This window comes from Panthera uncia, chromosome A2, assembly GCF_023721935.1.
Source record: "Panthera uncia isolate 11264 chromosome A2, Puncia_PCG_1.0, whole genome shotgun sequence".
In the NCBI taxonomy this organism is placed as follows: domain Eukaryota; kingdom Metazoa; phylum Chordata; class Mammalia; order Carnivora; family Felidae; genus Panthera; species Panthera uncia.
In genome coordinates, this window is record NC_064816.1 from 149,709,360 (window position 1) to 149,723,367 (window position 14,008).

Below are 14,008 nucleotides of genomic sequence, written 5' to 3' on the forward strand. Positions count from 1 at the left end.
GGCTTCTAAATGTGTATCACAGTGTAGATATCTCCACCTGGACTCCGACTCAGCCTTTAGTATCCAACTTCCTGCTACATGTCTGTACCTGAATGTGTCACAGACACTGCCAACTCCCCAAGTCCAAACTGAGCCCTACATTCCCTACTTGATGCTATAACAGCTGTTCAACCTGTATTTGTTTTTTAATTAACTGATGTTATTGCATTTTGACCCTCTTTTGTAAAGATAAATACTAGTTCCCCTCAAAAAGCAAGAGGACAAGAAATCTTTTGGAGGTGATGGATATGTTTATTACTTTGTTTGCAGTGATGGCATCACAGGTATATGCCTATGTCCAAATTCATCAAAATGTACATATTAAATACATGCACCGTCTTTTGTATATTAAGTTTACTTCAATAAACTTTTTTTAAGTTTATTTATTTATTTTGAGACAGTGTGAGGGAGCAGGGGAGGGGCAGAGGGAGAAAGAGAGAGAGAGGAGAGGGAGAGAGAGGGAGAGAGAGAGAGAGGAGAGAGAGAGAGAGAGAAAGAGAGAATCCCAAGCAGGCTTCACTTGCTGACAGTGTGGAGCCCAACGCAGGGCTCAATCCAACAACAACCCTGGCTGGGATCACAACTTGAGCCAAAATCAAGAGTTGGATGCTTAACTAACTGAGCCACCCCAGTGCCCCTACTTCAATAAACTTTTTAAAAAATTAAAGATAAATGCTAATTCCTTATTCTCTGTTACTGATGTAACAAAAATCTTTGAGTTAATCCCTGGAATCTTCTTTAATATTTGAATTCAGTTAGTTTAGAAGTTTTTCAACAACAGATTGTTAAATGTATGTCTTTCCACCTTCACATCTTTTCCATACTGGGTGTCCTCCTATGAGGGAAAATCTGGATTTTTCCCTTTTAAAACCCTTTTATTTATTATTTTGATATGTCTTTTTTCCTCCTGAATCTGAGTTTCTGGTTTTGGCATCTGCCGGGATCACTTCCCGGCTCTATTCTTATAAAGACTCAATATTGGGCCTAACCAAATGTTAATTTCACGGTGTTATAAATATGTTTGACTTAGATCGCTAGTATATTTATTGATCACAGTTTATGTATTTAAAAAAGTTTTTTTTTTAAGTTTATTTATTTTGAGAGAGATAGAGACAGCGTGAGTAGGGGAGGGGCAGAGAGAGAGGGAGAGAGAGAATCCCAACCAGACTGCACGGTCAGTGCACAGTCTGATGTGGGGCTTGAACCCACAAAATCGCGAGATCATGACCTGAGCCAAAACCGAGAGTCGGACACTTAACCAAGTGAGCCACCCAGGCTCCCCATAGTTTATGTATTTTATATTTTAAACTAACAATAGCTTTGGCAGGCAAATATGCTAATTATGCAGATCCTTCAGTCTCCGTATTAGCATCTCTCTTACACCATTTAAAATTAGCATGGTTTTCTGGGTGGCGCTTTTCACATAAGAACTTTTCTTACATGAATATAAACATATTTTCCCTCATTCTGTACAGGACAGTAATTCACTCTCTAGGCAATGTTATTAGTTGTTAGAATGATAAAAGAAGTTAGATGTTGGGAAATTAAGGGGCCAAAAACTCTGTTATTTTAATGAGAAGATTGAACATTTTATCGTGTTTACATTTCATATTACTTAATACATTCCAAACATATTATAAGTGCAATGGATTGTTTTGGATGAGAGTAGGACCAAAGATTTTTGAAACGCTGAAGAGAAGCTGTAGCTAACACTGCCATTTAAAAGTTATAAGCAGAAGATTGTGGGTGAGAGCAGGGCTATAGTGGTGGCAGACAGCCAGGCTGGACTCAACCAGAAGCTGAATATTATTGCTACTAATTTACAGAAGACTGATAAACGCAGAGGCAGCTTCATAATATTACTGTACCTTTAGAAGTTTTTCAATATATAGATCAAGAATGAAACTCAGTCTTGGTGACTCAGTTTGTTGAGCATCCTCCTTCAGCTCAGGTTATGATCACTCGGTTTGGGAGTTCAAGCCCCTCATTGGGCTTGCTGCTTTCAGCACAGAGCCCACTTCAGATCTTCTGTCCCCCTCTTTCTCTGCCCCTCCCCTGTGCTCTCTCTCTCTCAAAAATAAATAGACATTAAAAAAAAAAGACTGAAACTCCCAACCTTATATGGAAATGTGCTTAGAGACATCTCTAGCCAAAAATGAGCAAGTTAAAGGCAAAATTGACACAATGAAAAATGTAAAACCCTTTTGCTTTAAGAACTGGTGGCTAAGCATTGAAGTATACAAGGTGAGGATCACCGTCTTCTTAACTAGCTTATTTTTACTGAGTCTGAAGGTAACTATTCCCTTCATTGAATTAACATGCCTATTACAATGTGTTAGGGACCAATAAACAATATTAAAGGTTTCTTAATAACGTAGAGCTGGAACAATTACTCCAAGGCCATTATAATTTCCTCAAGACACTTGCCCTTGTAATTTGACCTTGCAGGATGTTGGAAACTTGAAGTTATCGGAGGTATAAAACCAGCGTTCCCTTCTTTTCCTGAAGATTTATTTCATTGTCAAGTTTACAGCATATAGCTAATCGCACATCTTTGGGCCCGAGCCCAAGTCAGATGCTTAACCGACTGAGCCACCCAGACACCCTTCCATACATACATATATAAAGTTACAATTAAAATAACCACATGTGTTAAGTGTTCTGGTTTAGATATATGCTTCTTTGTCCTTTTTGATGGAGGTTGGAGAAAACATATGGAGATGTTGGTACATTATGCATTGAGACAATTTATACCTACCAGTTACTTATTTCTGTGGCAAAAAAAGGTTTTGTTGGTGGGGGATAGTGTTGAGAGTTGCTTTCAGGAGATGAAGAATGAATGGAAAGTAGCCGCTGATGGAACGCTTAAGTGAGAGACTTTGTAAGGTCCTGGGCTTGAGTACTTGGGAAGCAAATTGCCGTAGAAAGCACACCTTTCTCCCCAGTCTGCACAGAATGTAGCCTGTTTTGCCAATGTGCAGACAGTGGCTCTGGGATTATCAGGGGGCTGCATCTTTGGTATGAGTAGTAGAGAGCCTGCAAAGGTCACCTTCAACATTAGCATCAGTGGTTCTCCTTCAGGCAATATCAAGGACAGTGAACAATGGCCAAGGCAACTGAAACAGAAGAGGAAGAACAGTAGATCTGGAGTGGGAATTGGTTTGTGAACACCTGAAAGGTGCAGGGTCACTGTTACATTATTCCAGGGACACCATTCACATTTTATGCAGTGTGAATCTCAGGTGTGCGCCAGGGAGTGACATTCACCTGGGACGCAATATCAGTCACGCCTCCTGGAATTGGGCAAAGTGGCTGCCTGGTCCTGGGAAGCCACAGGAGACTCTAAGAAATAATTATAGCCTGCTTTACTTGGGCTGTTGAGGTTCAAACTATCAAATTGGTAGAGACTTAAGCCATTGTGATTTTGAGTTTTCAGTTAATATATCTTCATTGTATTCATATGGTCTGATAACATCTGGGAACCCTGGCTGCTTAGTTTTATACTATTCTTGTCAGATATTGTTGTGTTCTCTTATAATAGGGGCCCAGCTGGAGTCTAAACTGTGTTCCAGATTTAAGTTTATTTGGAAGCCTGGTGGCACATGCCTGCCAGCAGCCCATTTATATGACAGCTTGGAATGCCTTGTAGGTGGGTCAAGGACGATGAGCCAGTGTTGAATACAGTGATTCTCATAATAATATATTATCTATTATTTAGATTATTCTCCATTCTTGCAGCTCTCACTCACACCTGAGTTTTGAGGTAAATCTACAAAAATGTCACATTTAATTTAAATCTGTTCAGTACGGGGGCACCTGGGTGGCTCAGTTGGTTAAGCAGCTGACGATGGCTCAGGTCACGATCTCACGGTTCGTGAGTTCGAGGCCCGCGTCAGGCTCTGTGCTGACAGCTCAGAGCCTGGAGCCTGCTTCAGATTCTGTGTCTCCCTCTCTCTTTGCCCCTACCCCACTTGTGCTCTGTCTCTCTCTCTCTCTCTCAAAAATGAATAAACATTTTTTAAAAAATCTTCAATCTGTTCAGTATGGAGTTGATAGCAAACTCCAGTGGGAGAATCACACAGTGCAGACCATTCTCTGTGCGGCCATGCCATCTGAAGAAGAGAATCAGACACCTTTGAGAAACATTTCTTGGTACGTTACTGGGCCATGATGGAGACAGAATATTTGACCGTGAAGAACCAAGGGACTGTGAGTCCAGATGCCCATTAAGGATTTTGTCCGTCCTTGCCAACTTATAAAGTCAGACGGGCCCAGCAGCAGTCAAAAGACTGAAATGGTATATTTGGTATCAGGCTTAAACAGGAAGACCCTCCTGTCAACCACCACAATTGCACAGTACCTCCCTCGCTCGCTCATGCCTCTGGCTATGTCGTGAGAGGAGGTCCTGTAAAACCAGCTAAGGGAGGAGGGAAAAGCCCAAATTTGACTCATAGATGGGTCAGCTAAGTACATGAGTGAACACTGAATATGTGTATGGCTGCATAATATCCACATTTAGGGAGGGCCTTAAACAGTTGTCGGCATGGAAAATCTTCCCAAAAGGTAGTACCTGCTTTGTGGAGAAGGAGACGTGGGCCAAGATGAAAATACATGCATATTCCCGGGCAGTGGTCAGTGATCAGGGCCCTGGAAGGGACAGGCTGACAGACTGGATATGAGGAAATCTAGGGGCGGGCCTTATGAATAGACCTAGGAGAGTTGGCACAAAGTGTACAGATCGGCATATCACGTGTTCGTGTCTACCAGAGAGCACGCACCACGGATGAGACATTAACAACCACAGAGACCAAATGATTAGGCCGGTTGATGTCAGCCAGTCTACATCACAAAATCTCCCAGTGCCGACACAGTGGGCACATGAGCAAATTGGCCGTGGTGGCAGAGACGGGTTAGGCATAGCCCCAAAGCCTGGCCCCCCACTTGCCAACGCTGCTCCAGCTACTGCTGCCAACCTGCCAGCTACAGAAACCAGCACTGAGCCCCTGATAAGGCGTCATTTATTGAGGAGACCAAACGGTTACCTCAATGGCAAATTGACCATCTTGCACATCTTGCTTTCTCAAGAATGCCAAAAATACATGGTAATCTCTCAACTAATCGAGTTCTACTTTATTTTATTTTCTTTTTTACTATGAAGAAAGCTGAAGAAAATATCCCTTTACGTGTCATCTTACCACTTGATGCTTTTACTACCAAGGGGTATAAAGCTGCTATGGCATTACTTGAAAAAGGTACAAATAACTGTAATTTAAATAGCTATTGCCAATTGTTTATAAAAAAGGCTCCAACGCTTCCTATTTCCACCAACAGTATATGAGACCGTCCTTCTCTGCACATTCTTGCTAACAATAGGCATTTTCACTTTACAAAAATTTTGACAAATAGATTTAAAGCGATAACTTCTTGTTATTTTAATGTACATTTCCCTGACTACTGGTGAATTTCGTGTATTTTTATGTGCTTATTGGTCATTAGGTTTTTTTTCTCTTCTATGAATTGTCTTCATATCTTTTCTCAGTTTGTAAGAGCTCCTTATTGATTATTGTTATTGAATATCTCTCCCCTTTATTATAAATATTTTCTCTGAATCTACTATGTATTAGCTTAAATTGTAATATCTCTTCCACATTTATTCATACAAAAGTTGAGGGGCACCTGGTTGGCTCAGTTGGTTAAGCGTCCAACTGTGGATCTCCACTCAGGTCATGATCTCATGGTTCATGACATCAAGCCCTGCATCAGGCTGTTGACAGCGCGGAGCCTGCTTGGGATTCTCTCTCTCCCTCTCTCTCTGCCCCTCCCCCACTCGTGTGAGAGCTCTCTCCCTCTCTCAAAATCAATAAATAAACTTTTTTTAAAAAGTTGATAGTATTTATAGAGTCATATATGTCTTGTGTTTTATATGTTCTGGATTTCCAATGTCTTTTACCTGTTGGTAAAATACATTATTTTCCTGTATTCCCCCCAAGGATTTTGTTTATTTGTTTGCTTTTTAAGTAGTTTATCCATTTCTTTTTATATCTGGCACAAGATAGAGATCTAAATGTAGTTTCTTTCAAATACACAGCTAGTTGTGCTATCCCCATTTATTAAATAATTCGTCTTTCCCACAATGACTTCAACCACCACATTTATCACATATTACTTGTATATATCTGCTGAGATCCCTTTGTGGATTCCTATTCCATTTCACCAATATAAAAGGTTTGTCTAACCTTTTAGAATTCTGTAATCATTTCATAGCAGTGACTTTCTAATCTGTTCTAATATCTGCTATGTCTCCCTTCACTGTTTATGTTGCTATACTCGTCATTTATTTTTCCGTATAACTTTTAAAAGTATTTTACCCAGGGGCGCCTGGGTGGCTCAGTCCGTTAAGCGTCCGACTTCAGCTCAGCTTAGGTCATGATCTCGCAGTCTGTGAGTTCGAGACCCCGGGCTCTGTGCTGACAGCTCAGAGCCTGGAACCTGCTTTGGATTCTGTGTCTCCCTCTCTCTCTGCCCCTCCCCTGCTCATGCTCTGTTTCTCTCTGTCGCAAAAATAAATAAAAACATTAAAAAATATTTTTTGTTAAAATAAATAAAAGTATTTTATCCAATTCCAACCTGTACCCATACTCTATTAATTAATTGGAATTTTACTAAATGTATACATTGTTTTGGGAAAATTGACTTTTTTTTAAATGTTTATCTGTTTTTGAGAGAGAGGGAGAGAGACAGAAACAAAGACAGAGCACAAGCAGGGGAGGGGCAGAGAGAGAGGGAGACACAGAATCCAAAGCAAGCTCCAGTCTCTGAGCTGTCAACACAGAGCCCGACTCAGGGCTCAAACTCACGGACTGAGATCATGACCCGAGGTGAAGTCAGATGCTTAACCAAGTGAGCCACCCAGGCACCCCGAAAAATTGCCTTTTTAATATTAATGTTCTCATATAATGACAGGAATGCTTTTCCTTTTGTCCAAAACTTGTTTTATATTCTGAAAAAAGACATTATTATGTTTCTCATTTAAGTTCTGTGCTTTTCCTGTCAAATTTAACTTTGGGTGATTTAGATGTTTTTCTCTTATTGTTAGTGGAGTATTTTCCCTCACTACCTTTTCTAAATGTTTATTAAAAGAATAGAGAATAACTCTTAAATACTGAGAACAAACTGAGGGTTGATGGGGGTTGGGGAAGAGGGGAAAGTGGGTGATGGGCATTGAGGAGGGAACCTGTTAGGATGAGCGCTGGGTGTTGTATGGAAACCAATCTGACAATAAATTATATTTAATATAAAAAAAGAATGAAGAATAGCCATTAACTCCAATATATTTATATTGTCTTCAATCATCTTACCAAATTCTCTTAATTAATTCTAGTCTCTTTTTACCTGAATGTCTTCAATTTTATCTGCTTTTCCCTTAAAATTTATGCCATTTTTCCTATCTTACTGAATGTACTACACTGTCCAAGGCACTGTTAAATAATACTGATATAGCATCCCTGACTAGTTATCGATTTTCATGAAATGGTTTTGGTGTTTTGCTACATAGGATATTTCCTGTTGGCTTTTGGTAAGCGGTCCTATTAAGAGGTTCCTTCTGTTTTATGTAGAGTTTTTAAAATTAGGAATGGCCAGTGGATTTTATCAAACGTCTTTTCAGCACTTATTGACATGATGATATAGTTTTTCTCCTTAAATTTGTTGATATAATGGATTATATTGATAGAATTCCTATTATTGAACCATCTAAAAAAAAAAAAAAGCTTGATTACATTACTGTATTTTTTAAATCTTTTTTTCATGTTTATTCATTTTTGAGAGAGAGACAGAGCATTAGCAGGGGAGATGTAGAATGAGGGAGACACAGAATCTGAAGCAGGCTCCAGCCTCTGAGCTGTCAGCACAGAGCCCACAGACGTGGGGCTTGAACTCACAAACCGTGAGATCATGACCTGAGCCAAAGTCAGATGCTTAACCAACTGAGCCATCCAAGTGCCCCTATTACATTACTGTATCAAATGTAACTGTTTGGGTCATGCATCTATATTCATAAGCTAGGAAATGTGTATCTATACTCACAAATGAGACTGGTCTACAATATTCTGCTGTTTGTATGGTCTTTATTTAGTTTTAATGTTAAAGTTGGCTGACTTCATAAAATGAATTAGTGGCTTTTCTATCTTTTCATTAATATCCTGAAATCACTTAACACACACTGAAATTTTATGCTTTTTAAAGAACAAATAGGGGCACCTGAGTGGCTCAGTCAGTTAAGTACCTGACTTCGGCTCGAGTCATGGTCTCATGGTTTGTGGGTTTGAGCCACGTGTTGGGCTCTGTGCTGACAGCTCAGAGCCTGGAGCCTGTTTCGGATTCTGTGTCTCCCTCTTCTCTCCACCCCTCCCTCCCTCTCAAAAATAAATAAAACATTAAAAAAATTTTAAGAACAAATAAAAATCATGGGGCACCTGGCTGGCCATGTCGGTAGAACATGCAACTCTTTTTTTTCTTTAATTTTTTTTAACGTTTATTTATTATTGAGAGATAGAGCATGAGCATGGGAGGGACAGAGAGAGGAGGAGACACAGAATACAAAACAGGCTCCAGGCTATGAGCCATCAGCACAGACCCCGATGCGGGGCTCGAACTCACAAAGCCGCGAGATCATGACTCGAGTCGAAGTCGGATGCTTAGCCGACTGAGCCACCCAGGGGCCCCTAGAGCATGCAACTCTTGATCTTGGGGTCGTGAGTTCGAGTTTCACATTGGGTATAGAGTTTACCAAAATAAAGAGAGAAAGGAAGGAAGGAAAGAAGGAAGGGAGGGAGGAAGGAAGCAAGGAAAGAAGGAAGGATGAAGAGATAAAAATTAGGTAAATAAGTTTGGTGCATTTTACAAGGTTAGAGTTTAATACTTTCTCAGTTCCATCCTACAATTACTATAGATGGAGCTATTTATGCTTACCATCTTTCATGGGTCAGTTTCGTTTATAAAGGAGATCATCTATTTATCCTAGTTTTCAAATTGATTGGCATTAAGCTGCATGTAGTATTCTCTTAGAATTCTTTTAATCACTCTGTCTGTGAGACATCTCCTTTTCCATTCTAAATCCTGTATATTTTTATCCCCCCTATTTCTCCCTAATTGAACTAATGACGTTTTATTATTCTTTTTTTTAATCTAAGTTAGTTAAGATTTATTATTCTTTTTAAAAAAAATTTTTTAATGTTTATTTATTTTTGAGAGACAGAGACAGAACACAAGCAGGGGAGGGGCACAGAGAGGGAGACACAGAATCTGAAGCAGGCTCCAGGCTCTGAGCCGTCAACACAGAGCCCGAGTCGGGGCTTGAACTCATGAACTGAGAGATCATAATCTGAGCTGAAGTTGGACGCTTAACCGACTGAGCCACCCAGGTGTCCCAAGGTTTATTATTCTTTATGAAGAATGTGTTTTATGTTATTAAAGAGAATAATTGAAGTTATAAGATCTCATATATTTCTCAGTTGTTTTTGATGATGAAGAGAGGTGATGTATTTCCCCCAAAAAAAATATTAAAGAAATTTTTTTTAAGATTTTATTTTTTTATTTTTTATTAAAAAAAAATTTTTTTAATGTTTATTTATTTCTGAGACAGAGCATGAGCAGAGGAGGGGCAGAGAGAGAGGGAGACACAGAATCCAAAGCAGGCTCCAGGCTCTGAGCTGTCAGCATAGAGCCCGACGCGGGGCTCAAACTCACAAACCATGTGAGATCATGACCTGAGCCGAAGTCAGTCGCTCAACCGACTGAGCCACCCAGGCGCCCCATTTTAAGATTTTGTTTTTAAGTAATCTTTACAGGCAACATGGGGCTAGAACTCATGATCCCGAGATCATGTGGCATGTTTCACCAACTGAGCCAGGCAGGTGCCCCTTAAAGAAACTTTTTTTTTTTAACGTTTATTTATTTTTGAGACAGAGACAGAGCATGAACAGGGGAGGAGCAGAGAGAGAGGGAGACACAGAATCTGAAACAGGCTCCAGGCTCTGAGCTGTCAGCACAGAGCCCGACGTGGGGCTCGAACTCACGGACCGTGAGATCATGACCTGAGCCGAAGTCGGATGCTTAACCGACCAAGCCACCCAGGCGCCCCAAAGAAACTTTTTTAAAAAGCCACAAAATAGGGGTGCCTGGGTGGTTCAGTTGGTTGAGCATCTGACTTTGGCTCAGGCCATGATCTCACAGTTTGTGAGTTTGAGCCCTACATCCCGCTCTGTGCTGACAGCTCAGAGCCTGGAGCCTGCTTCGGATTCTCCCTCTCTGCCCCTCCCTGGCTGGCGCTTGCTCTCTCTCTCTCTTTCTCAAAAATAAACATAACAAAAGCCACAAAATAAGCAAGGTAGACATTTATATGGTAGACAGAAAATAATGGGGAGAAAAGTGAGAAATGAGTATAAATTAAGTGTAATTATCTTCATTGTCATTAACGAACTCAAAGTAAACCTTTAGAAGTAAATGCCTGTCCCCTTTAACAAGGAGATGTGTACACTTAAGCATGTGCACCTTGTGAGGAGTACTCTTTCCCATGGGGGAAATGTGCAGCCAAGCTTCTACTGAGAAAGAAAATGTTCCCTCAGTTATCAAGGTGTCTTGTCTCCATGTATTGTGGGGAGTAGCGTTTGGTTCTTATTTTGCTGTCAAAGACTATTTTTAAATTGAAATACTTCTTATCAGCAGGTAAGTAGATTGCCTTCGTTAATACCTTTGTTTGAAACCAAGTAACAAATCTATAAAATTTCTAATAAGGTTGAAAACATCAAAAAGAAGAAAGAATGGGGGCACCTGGATGGCTCAGTTGGTTAAGCATCGACTCTTTTTTTTTTTCAATTTTTTTTTTTTTTTTTTTTTTTACTGTTTATTAATTTTTGAGGGAGAGACAGCATGAACGGGGGAGGAGGCAGAGAGCAAGGGAGACACAGAATCCAAAGCAGGCTCCAGGCTCTGAGCTGTCAGCACTGAGCCCGATGCAGGGCTTGAACCCAGAAGCCTTGAGATCAGGACCTGAACAGAAGTCGGATGCTTAACCAACTGAGCCACCCAGGCGTCCCTAGCATCAACTCTTAATTTCGCCTCAGGTCATGATCTCATGGTTGGAAATCAAACCCTGTGTTGGGCTTTGTGCTGACAGTGCAGAGCCTGCTTGGGATTTTCTCTCTCTTTCTTTCTTCCCCTCCCTGGCTTGCGTGCTCTCTCTCTCTCAAAATAAATAAATAAATATTTTTTAAAAAACAAGAATGAATGTAGAAGAAATGGAAACCAGGAGTAATTCAGATGAAGGCAATGCTTGTTTGGCGTCCTTAGGGTTTATCTTGTTTTTTATTTTGTTTTTGTTTCTGTCTCTGTTAATTGAAGAGTATTAAAAAGTATTATGTATGACAGTTCCTATAATAATTATGTTTGGGATACTAAAATTTAAAGTATCACTGATTAAAATAATTCCATTTTGGGGCGCCTGGCTGGCTTAGTAGGTAGAGTATGCCACTCCTGCTCTTGATGTTGTGAGTTCAAGCCCCGCATGGAGTATGGAGATTATTTGAAAAATAAAATAAAATCTTAAAATAAGTCCATTTCATTTAACTACCGTTTTCTCATAAATAACACCACAAGCTGCTAGTCTTTAAGGAATCCGGCATTATTCATTGCTGCAAGCTTGTGAGATAAAAGTAAGAACGCAAGGAAAAAACATCACATATATACACACAATAAACTAAAATTATATTTGTGTGTGTGTAGAATACCAATTTTGTAGAAAAGGAACTGAGAGAACAGGATTTCAAAATAATTAAATGCACCTCCTAACATATTGCTGTCATCACCATTGTTTATGCTAATTCTGATCTGGTATTTTTGACATTTAATAATATTATTATCACTTATTAATAGATTAACTATATGCCAAACAGTAAAATACATGATTATAATCTTATTTAATCTTCCCACCAACACTGTAAACATGTTTTCTAAGTATTTATTTATATCATTAATTAGAATACCTATAATGTTTCTCAGGACCCACTGGATTAGTAGAACAAATTTAGTGTCTCTTCCCATTCAAAATGTATCATTTGTTCGTGAAGAGTAGCTTAATTATGCAATGCACCAATGAGCTTTCACAGTATCCCTAATGCAGAATTGAAAAGTACATAATTCTTTCTATATATACACACATAGCATACCACCTCCTCTACCTTTGACACATCCTCCCTGCCCCTCAGCTCCTGCCCCCCCCCCACTTGTCCACCTCCTCTTTTTCTCCCAACCCTAGAAGGCTTTCTCTCATCCTTGAAGTTATCCTTTGTTTACCTTCTCAGCGTGAGAGTCACGTATCTTGTTTATCAACATACAAGACACATCTGAACACATTCAACTTAATTACAACTATGATGACTTCTCCTGTGCAGTTCAGGGTCTAGGCCTGTTCTCCCCATGAATTTCCAGTAAGCTCACCCAACTCCCCAAACTGGTTCCTCTCCTCTCCTAGCTTTAAACATCTCAGCAAAGGAAGGGATGTAATTGAGCAATCATCCACTCAGTTTTTCTAAACATAACTTAAGAAATCATCCTTGATCCCTCTTTTTACTTCTCCACAGCACCCCAACCATTACATTTACCTTCATATCTGTATCCCCAAAATATATCCTGAATTTACCTCTCCCCTTTGTCACTTGGGCCATACTTGTCTAAATGATCATCATCTCTTACTTAGATCCTAATAACATTCTAAAAATCTTCCTGCTTCTACTCTTGCCGCTTTGTGCTCCAGAGTTTACCTGGCATTCAGATGATCTTCTAAAAATGTAAATTATTTGATCTCACTTTCCTGCTCAAAACTATCCAGTAGCTTCTTAACACATTTAGAATAAAACCCAAATCATATACCCTGGCCTCAAAGGCCGTATATGGACCAGATCTGCATCTATCTCCAATCTCATCTTCTCCTCTTCTATTCCATTCTCTAGTGTGTTTTCTCAATAGCTTTTTTCCCACTTGTTTGTTTGTGCTAATGTGTGTGGGCTTTATGATCTGTATACCTTCTAATGAACCAGACCAGTACATATCTATTTCAGAGAGGGAAACCTCTTTGGACAGTTGACATATTAAAAATCGAGAGGAAACCCATCCATCTGTAGTCAACTCATTTTGGACAAAGATATCAAGACCATTCAGTTGGGAAAGAATGGTCTTTTCAACAGATGGTGCTGAGACAGCTAGATATCTACATGCAAAAGTATGAATTTGAGGGGCGTCTGGGTGGCTCAGTCGGTTAAGCGGCCGACTTTGGCTCAGGTCATGATCTCGCGGTCTGTGAGTTCCAGCCCTGCGTCGGGCTCTGTGCTGACAGCTCAGAGCCTGGAGCCTGTGTCAGATTCTGTGTCTCCCTCTCTCTGACCCTCCCCTGTTCATGCTCTGTCTCTCCCTATCTCAAAAATAAAAAAATAAAACATTAAAAAAAAAAAAAAAGTATGAGTTTGGACCCCTAAGTGCATGGGTTCAAGCCCCACATTGGGCTCTGCTCTCATAGCTCAGAGCCTGCTTGGGATTCTCTTTCCCTCTCTCTCTGTCCCTCCCCTGCTCTCTCTCTCAAAATAAATAAATAAATGAACTGAAAAAAATTAAATGCTTTAAACAAAAAAGCAAAATCTGTAAAGCATCTGAAAAGACAGGAAAATATCTTTGTGACTTGTAGGTAAGCAAAATTAAAACACAGGCCCACCCAACCATAGAAGAATAGATTATAAAAGGAGAGATATTGAACAAAGGGTACAGACTTTTAGTTATAAAATGAGTAAGTTTTGGAGATGTAATGTAGAGCATGCTGACTATGGTTAATTATCATGTATAAGTAGAAATTCTGGAGATGAAAAACACACTAACTGAAATGCAAATTTCAAATCTGAGGTTGAGTTCCTCAGATTTGAGC